Genomic DNA, 13,442 nt, shown 5'->3' on the forward strand with positions numbered 1-13,442 from the left:
TGATTGGTTTGGACCGGGGTGTCAAATGTATGGCCCGAGGCCCGGATCAGGCCCGGGAACAGGTTTTAACCAGCCCGAGTTTGCTAAGTATGGAAATTAACCTGAACATTTTAAATGAAAGAAACAGCTGTTCTAAATGTGTCCACTAGATGTCGAAAAAGCAATTATTTGTATCTTTGTAGATGATGCTACATATGTAAAAAAAAATAAACCACATGATGTTAGTGCACCAGTCGAGAAAAATGATCAAACTACATGAATAACATCCTGCAATTTGAATTTGATCATTTTTTTTGTCTTGATAGATTGAAAAGTAACACCATTAAGTTGACTGATAAACATTATCACATAATTTACTCAGAAAATACAAATAATCACAAAAAAGATAGAACACTATTAACCGCAACATATAGTGTACAAAAAACCCAACAACATTATGATTTTTACAGTTTCAGAATTTTTGTTGTTCTATTTTTAAACAAAAAAAAACAATAGGAAGTTGTCTTTATTTTTACCAGTCTGGCCCACTTGGGAGTAGATTTTTCTCTATGCGGCCCCCGATCTAAAGTGAGTTTGACACCCCTGCTATGTGTGGTAGAAACAAACCACACAGGGCCACAGGAACTTGTAAGTTCCAGAAACTTTGAGGACTCTCATTGGACTCTCAGGGAGTTCTTTACAACGATTCCTTTAGGCCAGGGGTCGGGAACCTTTTTGGCTGAGAGAACTTTGAAAGCCAAATATTTCAAAATGTATTTCCGTGAGAGCCATATCATATTTTTTAACACTGAATACAACTAAATGTGTGCATTTTTAAGTAAGACCAAAATTTTTAGAGTATAATAAGTCTCAAATTCTTTTTAATAACATTGTTATTCTGAAGCTAACCAATAATAAATAAGATGTCATGTCTGTTGATCATGTTTTTGTTTGGCCATGTGCTGTTTCTCCTTTGGACTCTTTAAGTTCCTGTTTTTTTCCATCCCTTGTCTGGTTTCGTTGGTTACTCATTTTGTCCACCTGTCTTTGGTGGACAAAATACCCGCCCACCTGCTTCCCGAGCACTAATCAGAGGCAGTATTGAAGCTCGTGTTTGCCAGTCAGTTGCCCTGGCGTCAATGTGATCTTTTCTTGTTCTGTGCTGACTTGTTTCATGCCTTGCCATAGTTTTGTGCTTCATGCCATGCCAAGTAAGTTTTGTTTGATTTATGTTCATAGTCTGTTTATGCGTTAGCTTTGTTCCTTAGCCCAAGTTGTGCCTCCACTGTGAGCGATTTTTGTTTGTATCTTTTTTTAGTTTGAATTAAATCATGTTTTTACCTAAATGCCATGTCCCGAGTAGTCCGTCTGCCTTCCTGGGAGAATGACCCTGCAGCAAGCTGCGACCCCCCCCATCGTGACATAAAATACTTCTTACCATTAATGCGACTTCTTGAACAGGTGCGGTAGAAAACGGATGGACGGATTTAAATGCATGAGAATGTTTTGTATTTTGCACCTTATTTTTAGCACTGTGATTACCAGCGAAATAATTCATAATTATCGTGTTAAGCAATGTCAGCTAATATTTATCTGAGAGCCAGATGCAGTCATCAAAAGAGCCACATCTGGCTCTAGAGCAGGGGTGCCCATTACGTCGATTGCGAGCTACCAGTCGACCGCGGGGGGTGTGTCAGTCGATCTCCAGCCAGGCTTTTAAAAAAAATAGACCTAAAACTTAGTGATCATCAATCTTCACCAAGACGTCACTTAAATGACATTCACGGTACCGGAGGGTCTTGTGAGATGACGCTGGCTGCTGCAAGATCATTATTATTAAAATAGGACCGAGAGGAAGGCGAGAAACACTTTTTATTTCAACAGACTCTCGTGCCGTACCTTCCGTCAAAACTCTAAAGGCCGACTGCACATTTCCTATCTTCACAATAAAAGCCCTGCTTCATGCTGCCTGCGCTAACTAAATACAGAGTCTCGGAAAACTGGCATGCACAAGCGATCCCTCAGAAAGCTGGCGTGCACATCACTTGTGCACGCCAGCTTTCCGAGTCTCTTATTTTGTTAGCGCAGGCAGCATGAAGCAGGGCTTTTATTGTGAAGATAGGAAATGTGCAGTCGGCCTTTAGAGTTTTGACGGAAGGGACGGCGCGAAAGTCTGTTGAAATAAAAAGGGTTTCTCGCCTTCCTCTCTGTCATTTTTTCATAATAATGAACTGGCAGCAGCCAGCGTCATCTCACAAGACCCTCGGGTGCCGTGAATGTCAATCAAGCAAGCTACGGAATTTGCCGCCAATGTTTTTCTTGTAAAGTGTATGGAAGCTGGATGAATTAGATGCCAAAAACCAACCACTTTCATGTGGTATTGTACAGAAAGGACAACTTTTTTTCTCCTCCATTTGAAAATGTGGGCTTTATCATCATTACTGTCTGATTCCAATCAATGCAAGTCATCAGAATCAGGTAATACACCAACTTATATTCTTGTCTTTGTGAAAGAAAGACATCTATATGTGTTACACATGCTTATATTATCATTAAACACATTTAACTTGTTTACAAAAATGTCCCTTTCATAAATAAATAAATATAAATGATATATATAAATGAGGTAGATCCCCTCGAGTTGGTCAATTGAAAAGAAGCTCGCCTGCAGAAAAAGTGTGGGCACCCCTACTCTAGAGCCATAGGTTCCCTACCCCTGCTTTAGGCAAATGATACTTAACGCTTATGAAACTAGACATGCAAACTGAAGCTGACCTGGGAAATGCTTAAGGGCTGATAGTAGAGATTCCCATGAGCTGGATGGTATCCAAACAACATTGGAGACTTCTGGGGACTTTCGCTGTTCTCATCTGCAACCCGAGAGAGGGATTTGATCTGCAATTGGTGGACAAACCAAATGAAATGAGCATCAATCCGTCAGTGCTGCTTTCTCAGCGCTATTGACACCCACTTGACCTCTGGGTGCATTCAGAACTTGCCTGCTGGTCTTAAGTAACTGAAGCTTTGCACCACAAACACACAACCCTGACGCAAGAATGCAGACATTACACAACGACAGTTTCTCAAGAGGCTCCGAGTAGCTGACCTGACAAAGTCATCAGTGCATACATTTACTGTGCTATGCATCGATCGTGTGGAGTGTTTCAAAAGAAATACACCCCCACACCGTTTAAGATGCATAAGCATAATGCAACCTTCTAAACAGAACAAGTATTTCTGCAGTAATGCCCTCTGGCTGACGGTCACCGTCGTGATTTTGAACATTGTCCATAAAGTAGAGGAAGAGAGGAGAGGAGGAGAAAAGAGGAGTGGCAAAAAACAAAAAAAAACACGCACTCAAAAAACAAGTATCAAACAGGTTTACGGTAACTTGTGAGCAAGTTTCTAACCAAACCGACCATTTGCATGTCAAAACTGGAACCCACACCCTCCGTACTCAGCACACCGCTCATCATGTTCAGACAACTCCCTCCCGTCTTTGTTGCTTCAAGCCGAAGGGACGGAAGCTTCCTCAAATGTTGAAGCACAATTATTGAAGCCTGTGCATGAACCTCACTGGGATATATTTTTTGGAGTAGTCAGCAGGATTTTCCCACTCTAAATGTAAGTTGCTTACATCTTGCTGTTGTCTCAGGCAGTGATTACACCGGTAAGAATTGCATACACAGCTGCACAGTTTGTTCTATTATATTTGGATAAAATTATCTTGAGTTCATTATCATCCTGACAACAGAATCATATTTATATTTTCTTGAGGGACACTTTCCTGTACTACCATTTTTTTATTTTATGTAACATTTACCAAACATTTTTATCTTTAAGGTTAGGAGTGTTTTTCCATAACATAATACACTTGTATGACTTTTTCTTGTACGTGCAAAGAACAGGACAGTTTGGAAGGTTTTAATGTTTATTGAAGCATTAGATGATGGCAACGGTTGGACTAACGAATATCATTTCAATAGGAATGATGCTTTTCACATGTTCACGTGATGAAAAGCCAGCACACGCCCACGCAGTTGTGACGTCACAATGTTGTCCAGTAAAGAGGTGGCACTGGTGGACCGTGGCTCTGTTCGTACTGCTCAAGTAGTCCACTTTGTTTACATTGCCGTTTGACAATACAAACCCCGTTTCCATGTGAGTTGAGAAATTGTGTTAAATATAAACGGAATACAATGATTTGCAAATAATTTTCAACCCATATTCAGTTAAATATGCAACAAAGACAACATATTTGATGTTCAAACTGATAAACATTTTTGTTTTGGCAAATAATCATTAACGTTAGAGTTTGATGCCAGCAAGACGTGACAAAGAAGTTGGGAAAGGTGGCATTAAATACTGGTAAAGTTGAGGAATGCTCATCAAACACTTATTTGGAACATCCCACAGGTGTGCAGGCTGATTGGGAACAGGTGGGTGCCATGATTGGGAGTAAAAACAGCTTCCTAAAAAATGCTCAGTCTTTCACAAGAAAGAATGGGGCGAGGTACACCCCTTTGTCCACAACTACGTGAGCAGATAGTCAAAGAGTTTAAGAACAACGTTTCTCAAAGTGCAATTGCAAGAAATGTAGGGATTTCAACATCTACGGTCCATAATATCATCAAAAGGTTTAGAGAATCTGGACAAATCACTCCACGTAAGCGGCATGGCTGGAAACCAACATTGAATGACCGTGACCTTCGATCCCTCTGAAGGCACTGTATCAAAAAACAACATCAATCTCCAAAGGATATCACCACATGGGCTCAGGAACAAATCAGAAAACCACTGTCACTAAATACAGTTCGTCGCTACATCTGTAGGTGCGAGTTAAAACTCTACTATGCAAAACGAAAGCCATTTATCAACAACATCCAGAAACGGCGCCGGCTTCTCTGGGCCCGAGATCATCTAAGATGGACTGATGCAAAGTGGAAAAGTGTTCTGTGGTCTGACGAGTCCACATTTCAAATTTGTTTTAGAAATGGGGCGGCATAGCTCGGTTGGTAGAGTGGCCGTGCCAGCAACTCGAGGGTTGCAGGTTCGATTCCCGCTTCCGCCATCCTAGTCACTGCCGTTGTGTCCTTGGGCAAGACACATTACCCACCTGCTCCCAGTGCCACCCACACTGGTTTAAATGTAACTTAGATATTGGGTTTCAATATGTAAAGCGCTTTGAGACACTAGAGAAAAGCGCTATATAAAATATGATTCACAATTCACAAATATTCGACAAGGGGAAGGGAACCATCCAGAATGTTATTGACGCAAAGTTCAAAAGCCAGCATCTGTGATGGCATGGGGGTGCATTAGTGCCCAAGGCATGAGTAACTTACACATCTGTGAAAGCACCATTAATGCTGAAAGGTACATACAGGTTTTGGAACAACATATGCTGCCATCTAAGCGCTGTCTTTTTCATGGACGCCCCTGCTTATTTCAGCAAGACATTGCCAAGCCACATTCAGCACGTGTTACAATAGCGTGGCTTCGTAAAAACAGAGTGCAGGTACTTTCCTGGCCCGCCTGGAGTCCAGACCTGTCTCCCATGGAAAATGTGTGGCGCATTATGAAGCGTAAAATACGACAGAAGACACCCAGGATTGTTGAACGACTGAAGCTCTACATAAAACAAGAATGAGAAAAAATTCCACTTTCAAAGCTTCAACAATTAGTTTCTTCAGTTCCCAAACGTTTATTGAGTGTTGTTAAAAGAAAAGGTGATGTAACACAGTGGTGAACATGCCCTTTCCCAACTACGTTGGCACGTGTTGCAGCCATGAAATTCTAGTTAATTAATTTTTGCAAAAAACAAAAAAAGTTTGTGAGTTTGAACATCAAATATCTTATCTTTGTAGTGCATTCAGTTGAATATGGGTTGAAAAGGATTTGCAAATCATTGTATTCTGTGACGATCCGTCACTTAATTTCTGTTGGTTGTCCTTGTTTTTGTATTTACTTCCCGTCGGTGCACTTATTCTGTTAAATTTCCTGTTTGTTCCGCGGAGCACCTGCCGTTGATTGGCAGCCGGTCCACACCTGCTGCCAACCAACATATATGTCTATTTATGTTTTCACTGGAGCACTCCTCAGTGCTCGAAAATAACACACTCTGTTTGGAATTTCTGTTTGCAAGACTGCTTCTTTTTTCTGTTTGATGATAATTAAAGTCATCTTACCTGCTCATCCTCCTCCTCGTTCTTGCATCTTGGGGTAACAAAACGGCAGCCATGCGTTTTCCTCACAGTATTCCGTTTATATTTACATCTAACACAATTTCCCAACTCATATGGAAACAGGGTTTGTAGAAAACACGTACAGTAATTGCTGCACTATAAACTGCACCTAAATAGGAATAACACATTGTATTTTGCACAGATGCAAGATACAAGATGTTTATTTGCACTTAACATGTTCAACAGTATTTGTTTAGTCAACCCGTCCAGGAAACAGACTTATGACAGGTAAAAATGAGCAAAAACAGAACAACTTGAGGAGGGAGGAGGGCTGGAAAAGCGACTCACAAGCTGTGCTCCTGTAGGGGGCATTTTCTGTGGAAATAGGACATAACCTCGGGAAACGTAATCTACACATTATGACGTACAACTCCAGACTTGCAACAGGTGCAGCCAAACACAGTCGCAGCCGTTTTTGTTTTTACTTTTGTCCCGAGGCAGTGTCCCCTTTAGACTAGTGCCGTCTTCTTTGGATTTTTCGATGACCGAGTCGATCGTTTTTTTTGCTTTTGGGCCTTCTTCTGTGGCATCTCTTCTCCATTATCAGGGTGAGTCCATAACGGGCTAAATGGCCGACTGGATGATTGTGCGAATGCAATTTCAATGATCTGATGTGAAAAGGCTAAAGTTATTGGCGACAAGTGAAACTCATGAACCCAGTAAAATCCATAAAACTAGCTGAATAAACTGTATAAAGCGCAGAGTCCAGAGCGTAGGAAAAAATCCGGGCTTATGCAGGCAGTCCCGAAATTACATTATTTTTTTGGGCAACTACCGTAATTTCCGGACTATAAGGCGCACCAGCTAAATTTAGGGGAAAATACAGATTGCTCCATATATAAGCCGCACCCGACTATAAGCCGCAGGCGTTCTGATGTGTAATTACCTAGTATATAGGGGTTCCTGCTACCACGGAGGGGATTGTCGGGACAGAGATGACTGTTTGGGAACGCAAAGCGTCCCATTTATTAACAATAAATCTTTCAATCATTCAATCAAACTTTCACATCTTTGACATGGCGAACAGCATTCGTGCAGAGTACAAATAATACAACGGTGCAAAGTAACACAAAATGCTCGCCTGTAACACGGCAGTAAAAGTGCAGTCTTCATGCTGCCGTCTCCAACGTCTCACCATTGATTCATTGATGTCAAGGGTACGTGCAGCAGCTCTATTTCCTTCTTTGACAGCCAGATCGATTGCCTTTAACTTGAAAGCAGCATCATATCCACTTCTCCGTTTGTTTTCCATATTGAGGGTGTTTGCATGAACACTTCCTTCGTGCAAACTGTCGCTGACGCTCTCCTACTCTTTGTTTTGCTCTCGTTACCTGGCGCCAGATGTCTGCCTCGGTCTCACGCATCCTCTGTAGTGCGCGCCCCTGGTTACCGTAAGCCGCAGGGACCAGAACGAGGGAAAAAAGTAGCGGCTTATAGTCCGGAAATGACGGTACATTGCCATGCTAGTCATTCACATTTATTTTAGCTTGGTCAAATTGTGCATCTGATGAATCTAAATAATTGGACTGATATTTTACTGAGCAGGTCAAGAAAGAAAAACGGATTAACTAAGCTAAACATTTTTTTAAGATCTGCTTCTGCTACTCATGATTATGGTTTGAATTTTGAAGGACATTTTTTTTTTTTTTCAGAAAATGCAGGTTTGTCTCAGAATTGTAACACTTGTGCATGAGCGTCTTGGCATTTTTGTACTTTTTGAGGTACAGTACTGTACTGTACTATAGTCACTGTACTTCTATTTAACCTTTTATTAATTGATTGAAACTTTTGTTAGTAGATTGCACAGTACAGTACATATTCCGCACAATTGACCACTAAATGGTAACACCCGAATACATTTCTCAACTTGGTCCACGTAAATCAATTCATGGTAACCAAATGCATGTTTGTTTAATACACCTTCTTGTGCGACTGCAAAGCCTTTAAAAGAAAATCTTTGGTAGTCCAACGGTGTCATTAGCTAGCTAGCTAGCTAGCATGAGCATCATCTGAAACCAGTCCACAAAAAATCCAAAGTTGTATAATAATGGTAATATTCCTTACAATAATAATAGTAACATTGTATACTGTAGGAATGGGTACCAAATTCGGCAATTTTATAAGTACTGACTGCAGTCCATGGGAACTACCGGGTAGCGATTCACGTAAAATCAAACAGTGCCATATGGGTTGCAAACTCGACCCTGTCTGAAACACTTCAAACACAGGAAACAAGCAATCAAGTGGACTCAGTTGGACTGTCTCTAGGTAAATTAACAATTTTCCATGCCAACAAAGCAAGAAGAAGGCGCTAAAAAATAGAGGAAGGCTCCACTTTTGAAAAATGCACTAGATCAGGGGTACCCACACTTTTTCTGCAGGCGAGCTACTTTTCAATTGACCAACTCGAGGGGATATACCTCATTTATATATACCATTTATATTTGTTTATTTATGAAAGAGACATTTTTGTAAACAAGTTAAATGTGTTTAATGATAATACAAGCATGTGTAACACATATAGATGTCTTTCTTTCACGAAGAAAATAATATAAGTTGGTGTATTACCTGATTCTGATGACTTGCATTGATTGGAATCAGACAGTAATGATGATAACGCCCACATTTTCAAATGGAGGAGAAAAAAAGTTGTCCTTTCTGTACAATACCACATGAGAGTGGTTGGTTTTTGGCATCTAATTCATCCAGCTTCCATACACTTTACAAGAAAAACATTGGCGGCAAATTCCGTAGCTTGCTTGATTGACATTCACGGCACCCGAGGGTCTTGTGAGATGACGCTGGCTGCTGCCAGTTCATTATTATGAAAAAATGACGGAGAGGAAGGCGAGAAACACTTTTTATTTCAACAGACTTTCGCGCCTTCCCTTCCGTCAAAACCCTAAAGGCCGATTGCACATTTCCTATCTTCACAATAAAAGCCCTGCTTCATGCTGCCTGCGCTAACAAAATAAGAGTCTCGGAAAGCTGGCGTGCACAAGTGATGTGCACGCCAGCTTTCTGAGGGATCGTTTGTGCACGCCAGTTTTCCGAGACTCTGTATTTAGTTAGCGCAGGCAGCATGAAGCAGGGCTTTTATTGTGAAGATAGGAAATGTGCAGTCGGCCTTTAGAGTTTTGACGGAAGTGTTTCTCGCCTTCCTCTCGGTCATATTTTCATAATAATGATCTTGCAGCAGCCAGCGTCATCTCACAAGACCCTCCGGTACCGTGAATGTCATTTAAGTGACGTCTTGGTGAAGATTGATGATCACTAATTTTTAGGTCTATTTTTTTTAAAAGCCTGGCTCGAGATCGACTGACACACCCCCCGCGGTCGACTGGTAGCTCGCGATCGACGTAATGGGCACCCCTGCACTAGATCAATGCTGATGCAAATTCTATATTTTTCTATAGACATGCTAATGATTAGCATTAGCGATTTAACATGGCTATTTTAAAACCCTCAAATTTGGCAACTACAATTTCAACCAAGATGTGCATTACGGTCATACAGCTGGTGTGTAATAAGTACAATACTTACAGTACAAACCCTTAGTGGGACTCAACAAAAGAAAAGACCGGCCTTGAAAGCAAAGTCTACTTCCTGGCTAAGACAACACACCGTAGACAATATACTAAAATACACAACTGCTTGCAACGTCTACTATATAATACAGTACAGTACAGTACTTGCAAATGAGACATTTAAGTGTAAGAAAACAAGATAATTGGACAGCACGATGCCGGTTTGAAGTTTTTTTAATAAAAAAAAGATATATATGTATATATATATATATATATATATATATATATATATATATATATATATATATATATATATATATATATGTATATATATATATATATATGTATATATATATATATATATATATATATATATATATTTTTTTTTTTTTTAACAAAAAAAGATATATATATATATATATATTCACATTTAAACACACAAAAGTACTGTAAATAGGTAGCGTATATGTTCTAAATGTGAAAGATACCCATCTGTAATATTCAGTATATGATGTAATAATCCTCCATTTTCTACTTTGACTTTTTGAAAATATCTCCCTGGGCGATCCCGAGTGGGACAAGCATTAGAAAATGGATGGATGGATGGAAGGGTTCCAACAAACATTGCTAAATGTAGCATCATTTTTTTTTCTTCTTCTTCTTGTGTTTCTGCACATCCCCTGATATATCTGGCACACCCTGGGGCATGTCCACTTCACACTGAGAAAACTGAATGTTTAGAAGTCTTAATAAGAGCCTTCCTAAGGCTGTATATATATATATATATATATATATATATATATATATATATACATATTTATAGACCAATTGACTCATAAATTGATGGTAAAGACATTTTTGTATTCAGAGGGAAACATATTTTCTTTCCTGCCTACAAGCATGACCGAAGGGACTTTTTTTGGAATAAATGGAGTTTCTTGCTAAATCATATTCATGGCCACTGCTGGGTGAAGTGTCTCTCAGTAAATCCCTCCGCAATAGGGGTGTCAAACAGAATGAGTTTGCTAAGTATAAAAATGAGCCGGAAATTTTTAATGAAAAAACTACTTTTCTGAATGTGTCCTCTAGATGTCGCAATAGCAATTATTTGTATCTACGTAGATGATGCTACATATGTAAAAAAAAACAAAAAAACACATGATGTTAGTGGACCAGTCGAGGAAAATACGCACACTACATAAAAACAATCCTGTAATTTGATTTTGATGTCATTTTTGGTAACACTTTAGTATGGGGAACACATATTCACCATGAATTAGTTGCTTATTAACATGCAAATTAGTAAAAAATTGGCTCTAAATTAGTCATTATTAAGTACTTATTAATGCCTTATTCTGCATGGCCTTATTTTACAACAAGTAAGCCATTAACCGAGAGTCTACCCTCAATAATCTCAGAATTATTGCTTATTAGTAACCCTAACCCTAACCCCGACCGTAATCCTTATATTTTCCCCTAGTGTTCAAATCACTCTAAATTAAGTCTTTGTTACTTTAATAAGCAACTAATTAACAGTAGATATGTTCCCCATACTAAAGTGTTACCTTATTTTTGTCACGTTGGAAACGCATCGTGATGCGCATTGAGTCACCCCAAGATGCAAATGGACCAAGACAGGCAGGAATTGCTGGTAAGAGCTTGTTTAATACAAAAATAAACGAAAAGCGTGCCGAATGCACGGGGAGCTAGGCTAACACTTAGCACTGAGTCGAAGTCCAAAATAAGCGTGCCGAGCGCACGAGAAGCTATGGTCAGACTTAGCACAAGTAAAGACATAAAAGAAAATACCAACCTGAGTGTTGCATGGAGCAAACAACGGATCAAGAATGAACTGAGGTCGAAGGCAGGCTTAAATACTAAAGCAATAATCAGAACATAGGTGCGCGTAACAAACGAGAGCAAATGAGAAACCATGGTAACAAGTTAAACAGGAAGTGCAATAGTAAGAACAGGAAGAGTCCAAAACAGGGGTCGGGAACCTTTTTGTCTGAGAGAGCCAAGAAGCCAAATATTTTAAAATGTATTTCCCTGAGAGCCATATAATATTTTTTTTAACACTGAACACAACTAAACGCGAGCATTTTTAAGTAAGACCAAAATTTCCAGAGTATAATAGGTCTCTTATTCTTTGTATCAACATTGTTATTCTGAAGTTAACTGTGGGGGGGGCGTGGCCTGTGGGCCTGCAGCAAAGCGGGATGTTGCCAGTTCCGGCCTCAAAATCAGCGACAGGTGCGTAGAAGGCCCACCTGGGCCTTGTTATCTAATCACCTGTCGCTCTGTTATAAGCAATAAGCAGCAGCCAGGAGGAGGGACAGGGTTGGGGCTGGAGCCAGAGCGCGAGTGAGGACGAAAGAGAAAAAAAACAATTGCTGGATAGCAACTGAGAGAAAAATAAAATAAAACTATATTGTAACCCTAAAATGGGCTCTTGGTGGTCTGAAGAACCCCCAGGAGGGCAAGCCCCACACCAACCAATAATAAATAAATGACTTCTTACCATTAACGCAACTTCTTGAACATAAAAAAGCATGAGAATGTTTTATATTTTGAACTTTATTTTTAACACTGTGATCACAAGTGGAATTATTCATTACTTATCGTGTTAAGCAACGTCAGCTCAGATTTATCCGAGAGCCAGATGCAGTCATCAAAAGAGCCACATCTGGCTCTAGAGCCATAGGTTCCCTATCCCTGGTCCAAAACAATCGACAAAACACAAAAGGACTCAAAAACCAAAACCATATATGATCCGGGCTGCGGATCGTAACACTTTTTTTTCATCCTGATAAACATTATCACATACTTTATTCAGAAAGTATAAAAAACGACAAATAAAGATAGAATACTATTAACCGCAACATTTAAGTGTAAAAAAACAACTCAACAATATTATGATTTGAACATTTTCAGAATATTCTTGTTTTATTTTTAAACAAAAAAACAATCTGACGTTGTCTTTATTTTTAAGTTATGTTGCCGTGATTTTAACAGTCCGGCCCACTTGGGAGTATATTCATCTCGGATAAAAAATGATTTGGTTTGACACCCCTGCTCGACAAGATTACAACTCATGTTGTTGGCAATCACATATTTGCTTTATATAAGCACATTTACTGAACCTGACCTAAATCCAGGTACACAACAGGTGAAGTTTTTCTCCCCCTTTTTGCAGCTCACCTGTGAACAGTTTCAGTGGTGATAAGGGAGTTTCTGTGAAAAAAAATTTGTTGTGTGAGTCACGTTTTTAACCCACAGACCGAGCGGCGTCGGGTCGAACGGCAAATATTATGACAGTGGCATCCTGCTTAGTGTCAACATTGACCTGACTCGGTTGTCACGGTTACAGGGAGTTGTGGTGCAGCGATTATAAAGATAATGACCTTACTTAGCGTACTTGTTAAGACGTTCATTTCCTGGTCGTTTTAAACCCATCAGGCGTGTTTAGTCGTCATGCAAACGCTGTAATTAGATGGCGATAACAGGCTGGTTATATTTACATTTGGAGCCGAATTGTATGGCGGAGGAACTTCTGCTATTTCCTTTGAAATACCTTTGGCAATTAACACCGTAATATCATTTAGAAACAGGCAGCGTGCTTACATTCGCGTGGGCATTGACAGCTAATGGCTAAAATGCCTTTTAGTTTCACACTTTTGTAAAAACCAAG

General features: G+C 39.8%; 1 protein-coding gene across 3 annotated transcripts in view; it reads left to right on the top strand.

Annotated features, from left to right (window-relative positions):
- The first annotated feature begins 3,392 nt into the window (after positions 1 to 3,392).
- The window catches only part of fam83b (family with sequence similarity 83 member B), a 56,487-nt gene continuing 46,437 nt past the window's right edge, over positions 3,393 to 13,442 (top strand). The window contains exon 1 of one of the 3 annotated variants that reach the window (XM_061910334.1): positions 3,393 to 3,649. The gene's annotated coding sequence lies outside the window, so the exon portion shown is untranslated. The remainder of the gene's footprint in view (positions 3,650 to 13,442) is intronic. The other 2 variants (XM_061910335.1, XM_061910333.1) reach the window with 2 other exon arrangements.

Source organism: Nerophis ophidion, linkage group LG09, assembly GCF_033978795.1.
Source record: "Nerophis ophidion isolate RoL-2023_Sa linkage group LG09, RoL_Noph_v1.0, whole genome shotgun sequence".
Taxonomy (NCBI): Eukaryota; Metazoa; Chordata; class Actinopteri; order Syngnathiformes; family Syngnathidae; genus Nerophis; species Nerophis ophidion.